The sequence below is a fragment of the Ailuropoda melanoleuca genome, chromosome 9 (assembly GCF_002007445.2).
Source record: "Ailuropoda melanoleuca isolate Jingjing chromosome 9, ASM200744v2, whole genome shotgun sequence".
Taxonomy (NCBI): Eukaryota; Metazoa; Chordata; class Mammalia; order Carnivora; family Ursidae; genus Ailuropoda; species Ailuropoda melanoleuca.
Window position 1 is genome coordinate 80,374,739 of NC_048226.1, and position 12,332 is coordinate 80,387,070.

The 12,332-nt window shown below is 34.7% G+C and overlaps 1 non-coding gene across 1 annotated transcript; it reads right to left on the minus strand.

The window, feature by feature from the left end:
- Nucleotides 1-8,419: 8,419 nt before the first annotated feature.
- On the minus strand, nucleotides 8,420-8,523 carry LOC117803932. The gene has a single exon (XR_004628047.1). It is a non-coding gene; the product is annotated as a U6 spliceosomal RNA (small nuclear RNA).
- Nucleotides 8,524-12,332: the final 3,809 nt, after the last annotated feature.

The following is a 12,332-nucleotide window of genomic DNA, read 5'->3' on the forward strand; positions in this document are numbered from 1 at the left end:
CGGTATATTAAAAAGCTTAATCATAACATTTCAAGTTAAAATGGCTTTTTATGGAAACCCTCATTACTTGAAAGGCTTTGTCATCCACTTTCTTGATCAAAATAGGTAGTGACCTGTAAAGCAGCCAAGAAATGTATACTTGGAGTGGCTTTTTCCTGATGGATGAAGGATCAGGCAAAGATTCTTCCTAGTAAAGTGTGGGCGGATAATTTTATGTGACAACCACATTATGAATGAGGCAATAGGAACACGAAGTAGTTCACAGCATTCACTTCTATCAAGTTCTGCTGATTAAAAAACCAAGGTGTGGTTCAAAAAGTATCTGAGCCTCCAATAATTTTTGGCTTCTCTCTAAGTCAGACTACATGAGAATACACCAGAGGCTCTGGAAAGGAAGCCATGTCATCGTTGGCAAGAAGAATTCTAGAATTGGCCCCAGTTGGCTTAACTGAGCCTTCCAACGCAGCATGAAGGATGGAACTGGTGCATATAATGGCATGAAGCCTCATATATTAAAACTGAATATCACTCATAGCAGTTGTAAGCTTTATCAGAAATCCTAGATACAGGCATCTCTTCAAGATCTCAAGCACTGAAAGGATCTTTTGTAATATCGCATACTGTATAACAAACATTGTTGTCATCAGCAGGTTTGGATCTTCTGGGAGTCTGTATTCTGTCAAGGCCTTTGGCAGAGATTCAGGTACAGAAACATTTACTTTAAAATGATTAATGATTCCCAACTCTACTTTGCCAAAGACCACGCTTTTTGTCCTCTCTTTTTGGTCATTGATCCTGAAACACTTCTGCAACTTACTCAGCTTTCAAATTAACGTGTATACTTTGAAAAATATACATACTTGATTAGATCTTTCTTTTCCCTGGAAACTGACCATGGCAGACTCTCTTGGACAAGTACTGTATAAATATCTATTTAATCAGTATTATTATTTGAATGGTGTAATTTAATTAGTCCATTTCTAAACCACATTTATGGGCCAGCTGGTAAAGCCAGGGTTCCAAGATATGACCTTTATTTGATAGGGTTTTAATAATGCATTTACTGAAACAGTGTGTAGCACCACATATTACACAGTAATACCATTAAACTATCCCACAGTAAACAATATGATATCTAAGGCTCATTTTTTTTCCAGTACATGTGACCTAGAACTAAGAAGGCAAAATCTCAGATGGTTATAAATACAAATTCTAATTCACTCATATTAGTAAAGAGATATACTTAAGTCTTTCAAGCAAGTGAAAATTTTTGCCTCATGTCTCTTTTTCTTAAATGTGATTGCTGTGATGGAAGGTTCTTTTTTTCCCTCCCTTTAGGTAGGAGAAATAAGGGGGGAGAAGTACTATGTTTTGGCAGGTTTATGAGTGCACACGTGTGCGTGTATTTCCTGAAATAGCCAGTTAGTAAAATAATGTAATTCATTAGTTTAATTTCCTACATTTTAATTTAAATATATATTTAGGTCTCAGGTTTTAAAATAGTTTAATTTTTGTTTTGGGTGAGCAGAAAAAAATGAAACAATAGGAAACCATTTTTGGGGTCAAACTTCCTCATCACTGTTTATTTGTAAGAAAAAGACTGGTTGAGAGAAACACTTTATGGAACATCCTCAAACTGGCAAAATTTGATAGGAAAACCTGCTTAACACCAGGAGGTAGACAATCCATGCTTGGCTCCCTGGTAGGCTGAGACAATTTATACAAACTTTTTAAAGCATCTATCAAACTAACAACTTACCCACAATGATGATGACATTCTACAATTAAGAATTATAAAAACTCTCCATCTTTATTGTCTTTTGACTTGTACTTATATTATAAAAAGTGATTTTTAGAACTGAGATCTATTGCAAATAAAAGCTTGCAATCTTCCCCTTAGAAAAACAAGTCTCACATCCATGCATGAATGCAGGTATTCTTATCAATCAACCATTACTAGATTTCTTTTTTTAGACCTCAGTTGTTTTTGTTTCTTAGATTATTCCACAAGCATTTATTAAGCACCTTATGTAACAAATCCTGTTCTAGATGTGGGAATTTGACCATAAATATATAAAAACTACTATGTCAAGAAACTGGTGAAGGTATTTAACGCATTATAGAAGAGGTCCACAACTATGGCTCCTGAGTCAAACCTGAGCCACTACTCTTTTTTTTTTTTAACAGCTTTATTAAGATACTATTAATGTTTAAAACTTCATATATTTAATGTGTACAATTTGATGTTTGAACATATGCAAACATCCATGACACTTCCCCACAATTAAGGTAATTGACATATCCAACACCTCTGAAACTTCCCTTGTGCCCCTCTGTTTTTGCTTGTTGTGTTGCTGTTGTTGGAAGAGCACTTAACATGAGTTCTACTTCTTAACAAATTTGAAAGTGCACAATACCATATTATTAACTATAGGCACTGTGTTGCACAGCAGATTTCTGGAACTTACTTATTGAGCATAACTGCAACTTTTAGCCATTGAACAACGACCCTTCATTTCCCGCTCCCCTCAGCCCCTAGCAACTACCACTGTATTATCTATTTCTACTAGTTTGGCTGTTTTTGATGTCTTATATGAATGGAATCTCACAGTATTTGATCTTCTGTGACTGGCTTATTTCATTTAGCATGTTGTTTGAAGTTACCTTCTTTTTTAAGGCTGAATAATGTATATATCACATTTTCTTTATTTATTCACCTTTCGACATTGACTTTGTTTCAATTTCTTAGCTGTTATGAATAATAAACAGCTACAATGAACATGGAAGTGAAGATATCTGTTCAAGATCCTAATTTTAATATTTTGGGTATATACTCAGAAATAAGATTGCTGAATCATGATAGTTCTATTTTTAATTTTTTTAAAGAAACCCCATCTTGTTTTCCATAGATGCTATACTATTTTATCTTCCATGTGGACAAGGGTTCAAATTTCTCCACATGCTCACCAACACTTGATTTTTTTTTTTTTTGGTAATAGCCATCCTAACAGGTATGAGGTGATATCTCATTGTAGTTTTACATTTCCTTAATAATTAATGACATAGAGCATATTTTCATATGTCTGTTGGCCATTTGTGTGTCTTCTTTGGAGAAATGTCTCCTCAAATTCATTGCCCATTTTTAATGGGGTTATTTCCTTTTTGCAATTGAGTTGTAGGAGTTCCTTACATATTTTGTAAATTAACCCTCTATCAGGTATATGACTTGCAAATATTTTCTGTCATTCTGTAGGCTGACTTTTCATTCTTTCTTGGTTGGTTGTTTTGCTATGCAGAAGCTTTTTAGTTTCATGTAGTCCTACCTATCTATTTTTGCTTTTGTTGCCTGTGCTTTTGGTGTCATATCCAAAAATCACTGCCAAGACCTAAGTCAAGAGACTTTGCCTTATGTTTTCTCCTATGAATTTTGCAGTTTCAGGTGTTATGTTTAAGCCTTAATACTTTTTGAGCAGATTTTTGTATATGGTGTGAGATAATACTCTGGTTACATTCTTTTGCATGTAAATAACCAGTTTCCCATCACCATTTGTTGAAAAGAATATCTTTTCCCCGTTGTGAATTCTAGGCACACTTGTCAAAGATCAATTGACTGTATATGCATAGGATTATTTCTGGGTTCTCTATTCTGTTCTATTAGTCAATCTGTCGGTATCCATGCCAATACTGTATTGTGCTAATTACTGTAGCTTTGTAGTATATTTTGAAATCAGAAAATGTGAGGCCTCTAAGGTTGTTCTTTCTCAATATTGCTTTGATTATTTGGGGTACATTTTATGACTCCATTTAATTTGGGGATTTTTTTTTCTATTTTTGCAAGAAATGCCACTAGGGTTTCAATGTCTATTACATCAAACGTGTAGGTTGCTCTGGGTTGTGTGAACATTTTAACAATGTTAAGCCTTCTAATAAGTAAATATGGGATGTTTTCCCATTTATTTATGTCTCCTTTAATTAGTTTCAACAATGTTTTGTAGTTTTCAGTGTATAAGTCTTTTATTCCTTGATTAAATTAATTCCTAAGTATTTTATTCTTTTTGATACTATTATAAATGGGATTGCTTTCTTAATTTATCTTTCTTTTTTTTTTTTTTTAAAGATTTTATTTATTTATTTGACAGAGATAGAGACAGCCAGCGAGAGAGGGCACAAGCAGGCGGAGTGGGAGAGGAAGAAGCAGGCTCACAGCAGAAGAGCCTGATGTGGGGCTCGATCCCAGAACGCTAGGATCACGCCCTGAGCCGAAGGCAGACGCTTAACCGCTGTGCCACCCAGGCGCCCCTTAATTTATCTTTCTGATATTTCTTTATCATTACATAGAAATGCAAATTATTTTTATGTTAATTCTGTATCCAGTAACTTTACTGAATTCATTTATTAGCTTTCACAGGGTTTTTTTGTTTGTTTTGTTTTTTGGGGTTTTTTTTGTGGGGTTCTTAGAGTTTTCTACATATTGAATTATCTTATCTGCAACACAGATAATTTTACTTTATCCTTTCTGATTTAAATTAATTGATTTCTTTTTCTTGCCTGATTGCTCTGGCTAGAACTTCTAGTACTATGCTGAATAGGAGTGGTGAGAGTGGGTTTTCTTTCTTTTTTCCTGACATCAGAGAAAACACTTTCAATTTATCACAAGTGAGTATGATGTTAGCTGTGGATTTTCCATATAAGGTCTTTATTATGTTGAGGTCCATTGCTTCTATGCCTAGTGGTTTTCATGAAAAAGTGTTGAATTTTGTTAAATTTTTTTTGCAACTATTGAGATAATCCTGTGATTCTTATCCTTAATTCTGTTAATGTGTCACATTTATTGATGTGTGTATGTTGAAACACATTTGTGTCTCAAGAATAACTCTTACTTGATCATGACATACGATCCTTTTAATGTACTGACTTAATGTAGTGAATTACTTTGCTAGTATTTTGTTGAGGATTTTTGTATCTATGTTAATATCAAGGGCATTGGCCTGTAATTTTCTTATTTCTTGTGGTGGTTTTGTCTGGCTTTCTATCAGGGTAATTCTGGCCTCATAAAATTTAGTTTGGAAATGTTCTCTCCTCTTCAATTTTTTGGAAGAGTTTGAAAAGAATTGGCAATAATTCTTTTCAAATGTTTGGTAGAATTCACTAGTGAAGCCATCTGGTCCTGGACTTTTCTGTGTTGGAAGTTTTTATTACTGATTAAATCCCTTTTTTCATTACTGATCTGTTCAGACCTTGTGTTTCTTCATGATTCAGTCTTGGTAGGTTGTGTGTATCTAGCAATTTATCCATTTCCTCTGTTATCCAGTCTGTTGGTAAATAACTGTTCACAGTAGCCTCTTACGATCCTTTTTATTTCTGTGGCATTAGATGTAATGTCCCCTCTTTCATTTCTGATTTTATTAATTTAAATCTGCCTTTTTTTTTCTTGATTAGACTAGCTAAAGATTTGTCAATTTTGTTTATCTTTTCCAAAAACCGACTCTTGGTTTCATTGATCTTTTCTATTGTTTTTATAGCCCCTATCTCATTTATTTTTGCTCTAGTATTTAGTATTTCCTTTCTTCTGCTAACTTTGGACTTAGTTTGTTCTTTCTCTAGTTCCTTGAGGGGTTTTTTATATCTTTTTTTTAAAAGATTTTATTTATTTATTTTAGAGAGAGAAGGAGAGCAGGGAGGGGTGGGGGGGAGGGAAAAACAATCTGAAGCAGACTCTGTACTAAGCACAGAGCCCAAAGCAGGGCTCAATCCCATGATCATATCATGACCTGAGCCAAAACCAAGAGTCAAATGCTTAACCAACTGAGCCAACCAGGCACCCCTGGAACTTTCTTTCTTTTTTTTTTTTTAAAGATTTATTTATTTGACAGAGAGACAGCCAGAGAGAGAGGGAACACAAGCAGGGGGAGTGGGGGAGGAAGAAGCAGGCTCCCAGCGGAGGAGCCTGACGTGGGGCTCGATCCCAGAACGCCGGGCTCACGTCCTGAGCCAAAGGCAGCGCTTAACGCTTGCGCCACCCAGGCACCCCTGGAACTTTCTTTTTTAATGTGGGTGTGTATTGCCATAAAATTTCCTTATAACTGCTTTTGTTGCACCCCATAAGTTTTAGTATGTTGTGTTTTAATTTTCATTTGCCTCAAGTCATTTTTCTGATTTCTCCTTTGATATCTTCTTTGACTGTTGGTTGTTCAGGAGTATGTTGCTTCACTTCCACATGTTCATGAATTTTCCAATTTCTGTTCTCTTATTGATTCCTATTTCATATCATTATGGTTGGAAAAGATACTTGGTATAGTTTCAGTCTTATTAAATTTGTTAAGACTTGTTTTAAGACCTAACATGGGATCTATCCTGGACAATGTTTCATGTATGCTCCAGAAAAATAAGCATTCTACTGCTGTTGGAGGGAAAGTTCTGAATATGTTTGTTAGGTTAATTTGATCTATACTGTTGTTCAAGTTAGCTGTTTCTTTATTGATTTTCTGCCTGGATATTCTAACAATTATTGAAAATTTGGTATTGAAGTCTTCTAATACTATTGTATTGCTATGAATTTCTCCCTTCAGTTCTATTAATTTTTGCTTTATGTATTTTGGTGTTCTGATGTTGGGTGCATATATAATTGTTATATATTTATAATTGTTATATATTCCTGATGAATATCTTTTATCATTATGTTATGTCCCATTTGGTGCTTTGTGACAGTTTTTGACTTTAAATGTATTTTAAATGTATTTTGTTTGATATAAGTAAAACCACCCCTGCCCTCTTCTGATTATCATTTGCATTAACTATCTTTTTCCACCCCATTAACTATGTGTGTCTTTAATTCTAAAGAAAGTCCCTCATAGGCAACATGTAGTTGGGTCTTGTTTTATCATCCATCAGCCATGATATGTCTTTTGATCAGGAAATTTAATCCATTTACTTTTAAAGTAATTATTCTTAGGGAAAAACTTAACTATTGCAGTGTTTTCTGTTTTGTAGTTCTTTTGTTCATCTTTTCTTCTCTTGCTATCCTTTGTGTTTTGTTTATTTACAGTGGTCATATATTTTTATTTCTTTTCTTTTGTGTATATTCTGTATGGGTTTTTTTTGTAGTAATCATAAGGCTTACATAAAACATCTTATAACAGCCTTTTTTAAGCCAATAACAACTTAAGTTCAATAGTATATAAAAACTCTATTCTTTTTACTTTTCCTGCCCATGCTTATTTTATTTATTATTGAAGTCACAATTTACATCTTTTTTATTTATGTTATGTTATTGAAGTCACAATTTACATCTTTTTTCTTCCAAATTTTTAATTAAATTCTAATTAGTTAACATATAGTGTAATATTGGTTTCAGGAGCAGAATTTAGTGATTTATCACTTACATATAACACCAAGTGCTCATCATAACAAGTGCCCTCCTTAATACCCATCACCCATTTAGCCCATTCCCCACCCACCCACCACCACCAACCCTCAGTTTGTTCTCTATCATTAAGAGTCTCATGGTTTGCTTCCCTCTCTTTTTTCCCTATGTTCATCCGGTTTTGTTTCCTAAATTCCATATGCGTGAAATCATATGGTATTTGTTCTTTTCTAACTTATTTCACTTGACATAATACACTCTACCTCCCTCCAAATTATTACAAATGGCAAGATTACGTTCGTTTTGATGTCTGAATGATATTGCATTGTATATATATACCACATCTTCTTTATCCATTCATCTGTCAATGGACACTTGGTCTCTTTCCATAGTTTGGCTATTGTTGATAATGTTGCTATAAACATTGTGGTGCATGTACCCCGTTGAATCTGTATTTTTGTATCACAGTTTATATCTTTTTATATTGTGAATTTGTTAATAAATTTTATAGTTATAGTTATTCTTAATGTGTTTTTTATCTCTATATTAAAATTAATATTGATTTATATATCACCATTACAGTATTCCGGTATTCTGCATTTGTTCATACATTTATCATTACCAGGGCTCATGTACTTTTGCATTGTTTTCATCCTTTCATTTGAAGAACTCCCTTTAGTATTTCTTATAAAGCAGATTATAGGTGATGAACTCCCTTAGTTTCTGTTTGGGAAAGTCTTTATCTCTCCTTCATTTTTGAACTATTCAGCTAAGTATAGTATTTTTGTTTGGTAGTTTTTTTCTTTCAGTGCTTTAAATATATCCCCCAACTCCCCTCTGGCTTTCAAGCTTTCTGCTAAGAAATCTGTGGCTAGTCTTATGAGGGTTCCCTTGCATGTGACAAAGTTTCTTTTGCAGTTTTCAAAATTCATTTTATCTTTGACTTTTGTCAACTACCTTATAGTGTGTCTTCATGTAGACTTATTTAGATTTATCCTATTTGAGATCCTTTCTGCTTTATGAATCTGAATGTCCACTTTCTCCAATTTGGGAAGTTTGGGTTGTTATTTCTTCATGAATTTGCATGTCATCCTTGTGCAGGGGCCATGCTAATCTCTGTATTATTCCAATTTTAGTATAGGAGCTGCCAAAGTGAGCACTGCATCATTATTTCTTTAAATAAGTTTTCTGGTAACAGTGGTATCCACAGTGGTAATGAACAGACTGATTCTTATGAAATGCAAAGCTAATCTTGTCACCTCTCTATTTAAAATTCCAAACTCTTTAGAATGACCTTTGGTTCTTCAAGATCTGGGTCCAGCCCACCTTTCCAACCATATCTCTCCCCAACACCTCTCTTTCTATCCTTCAAAGGACAAACACTGGTCATCCTGGAGACTTTTTAAATCTCAAAACCAAGTATTCTCAGTTTCCTCAACAAATGCTTACAATGGCTTTTTTCAGGTAGACAGACTGACACACTAGCAAATACCTTATTCTGAAGGAATTATTTGTGCTTCTATGACACCAGCATTTCACTCTATCAATTATCACAGTGCCTTTATTCATCCATCTAGCAATACTGAATGTATGATATAAGCAAGTATTATCCTAGTTAATGCATAGATATCACTCCTATCCACTAGAACTTCAGTATCTAACAGAATATCAAAAATGTCAACTTACTTCCAATCTCAGTTTTCTCTGTGTTTGGGATTCACAAAGAAATTTTACAACATGAGCACAATTAAAAGACAATAAGGATTGAGAATTTTGTAATTCTTAATTGTAAGAGGTGGACATCATTTGCTCAGTGTGACAGGTACTTTTCAAAGTACCAGTTCATCTCTGAGCTCAGAGTTAGTTAACAGATATGTGATTTATGAATAAATAATTAAATGGATAGTCATTAAACACCCCTTTGGACCTGAATTGTCCATTTTATTCTTCTCTCTTATTTTTGTAGTCTATCCTTGTTGGTAACAAGACACATGCAAGAAGCCACTGCCCTTCCAAAATTTTATGGCTGCAGATGCAGTTCAGTAGTACATTAAGGACCCCCGCATATCAAGCATTCTCAGTTAATATACCTGAAGTCCTCCAGTCTTGGAGACACACATTCCTCAGAGACTATTCCTCCAGGAAACAGTGCTTGATCAGAATTTTCTAAAGTCTACCTACTTCCCAGCCATTTTCTTTCTCCTATTAACTTGTTCTTTTGCAGGAAAAACCTTACTGTTTATTTACAACATGGAAATTTTAAAGATAATGACCATAAAAACTTCTTTAAAAATATTTTAAAAAGATATTCTGATGACCATCATCAAAACCAGCATCTCTATTAAATTGCTAATATCGCATCACAGATCTCTAGCAAGCATGATTTACTTTGGCCATGTACAAATAAAGCTGGAATAAGCATAAATGTGTAGGAAAATATATTTCTTTTTCTTATGAACTAGGGCCTTTGGATGCATTAATCTGTAACATACTGGTTTAACATTAGCCTCACACTAGACTCTTTATGCAGGAGAAAATAGGGCCAAAATGCAATTCTGTGAACGCACACATGGCACCTCTTTAAAATCATAGAGCAATGGGAGAGGCCTCAAAGAAGAAACCAGAAAAATAAAACCGTAGGCAAACTGCATCACCTCCATGTAAGTCATCCATCTTTGGTGTTTTTACATCTGCTTTGTTACCAGACTTACTTAGATAGCAGAATCACTGGGTGGAGGCCACATCTGTCTCTGTGTTATGGATATTTTTTCATACATTATAAGTACTGAGGAAACATTTTCTAGTAGTACTGATTCAAGAAAACAAATCACAAATAGTACATGCTGTTGCACCACACATTTATTTACTAGTTCTCTCTAACATACAGATTATTATTTTGGAACCTCTACTTCCACTTTATTTAAAGCATATTCCTAGGCAAGAAGCAATTTTACACCATTCTGAAATACACTCTGTGCCCGCTGCTTAGGTGCAATTGGATACCACATGAATTTTTACCTTAACTCCTCTTAATACCTTCTCAAAGTTTAATAAATGTCTGTTCCGGGTATGCTCTTATTTCTTCAGAATCTTTTCAGGTCCTGCTTGGGTTTTATATTTTGCATCAAAACTCATTTTTATTTAACATATGATATACTCCCAAACTTGTAAATAATGCAATTTTATAAACTTCTTTAAAGAAGGTCACATTTCATTGCCTGACTGATAAACTTTATAGAAATTGTTGCTTAGAAGTCTGTAGACACTTTTACCAGAAGCTTGAAACTGATATCTTGGCTTGGCTTATTCATACGGTTCACAAAACATTAGTTCCTACAAAGTATCCTGACATCTCTAAGTCAGTTTGGGTCCTTTGCACTTTTCATTAATTAAATGGAATTTTTAAACAAAGGCATTATTGTATTAATTAGTTTTGATGAAAAGAATAAAAATACACAGTTACTTAAAAACTATTTTAATTTTTAAACAGCGTGCTTAGCTTTCTAAACATTTTACTTCCCTATCAAAAAAATCCAGACAATTTTAGGTGAATGGAAAGAAAGACTCCATGAAGGGAGGCAGTATTTAACATGAAAGTTATGTAGAATAACCATGAAGTTGATGTAGGAGGCAAGTGTAAGTGTGGAAGTGAAGGGCTGATGTAAGCAAGGTGGTAGATATCCCAATATGAGTAAATCTTTCAAGGAAAAACAGCACAGGAAATATAAAAAGGAAAAGAAAAGGAAAGGAAAAGAAAGGAAAGGAAAGAAGGAAAGAAAAGGAAAGGAAAGGAAAGGAAAGGAAAGGAAAGGAAAGGAAAGGAAAGGAAAGGAAAGGAGAGAAAAGAGAGCATAGGATGCAAGGGAGGGCTGTCTGGATCAGAAAGGTAGATTTGAGTCAAAACTTAGTAGTAGTTAAGAAGTTGTGGAAAGAGATAAGCAGGATCATCCAGTGAATAAATACTGAGGCTCAGATTACCTGGCAATGGGCTGACAGAGACCAAGCACTCCCCCATCCCGGTACACCTGAGCTCAACTTCCCTTGAGCCTGAGTGCACTCCCTTCCCCAAGCAGCTGGGATTTTCATACAACTCTCTGAAGAGCTGGCACAGACACTCATATTTAATTTTGACTCTTAACATCTATCAAAGGTTTTCTCCCACATGCTCTACCAAGAGGTAGCTCAGCAGATGGACAGTTACCCACACCTGTCACACAAACCTATGCTGTATCCGAAATATCCTGCCCTCAAAAAATCTCTCTGAGGATGATGAGACATCAGTGGGCTACAATCTTCTCTTGCTTATCCTTGATATAGGTTTCCCTATGAAAGGCTGTTCTTTATACTCATACCCCCAGAACATTATGGAATTCTCCCTAACCCACATCTCTATGGATGTTGGATATTTTTAATCACTATAAATCACTGTTAATTTCTGAGCAGTGCAATTTCATTACAGAAGTACACACTATCCTGAAAGGAGTGTACATGAGAAAGAAGCAGCTAGAATGAAGGAAATGAGTCAGGAGCTGGGTCAGATTATCAGAGTTTAGAAGCCCTAAACTTTGAAAATATTATGGGATTACTGCCCTTGACTGTGGGTCATATCAATACTTAACTATTAAGAATGAGACATGTGTAGCAAAAAAACCTTCAATATGTTTCTAGGTTTTCTGATAGAAAAATCCTGAAAAGGTTCATCAAGACTGAACTATCTTTATCTTTATGACATGCCTTATTTTGCAGTGCTCTAAGGATAGGTTTCACTGCCCACAGGCAATCCACCCTCTGTTTGAGGCTGGTGCTTTCTAGATGAAAAGTTATAGGAATATTAAACATGACAGTGGCAAGGAGCATGAGATGGAGGAGAGAACTAAAGGTGTGGGAGTAAAATTGATCTTAGAAGGGAATTAATTGGAAAAGCAGACAGGCAAGGAAGAGAATTAATCATGACTCTCTGTTCTGAAAG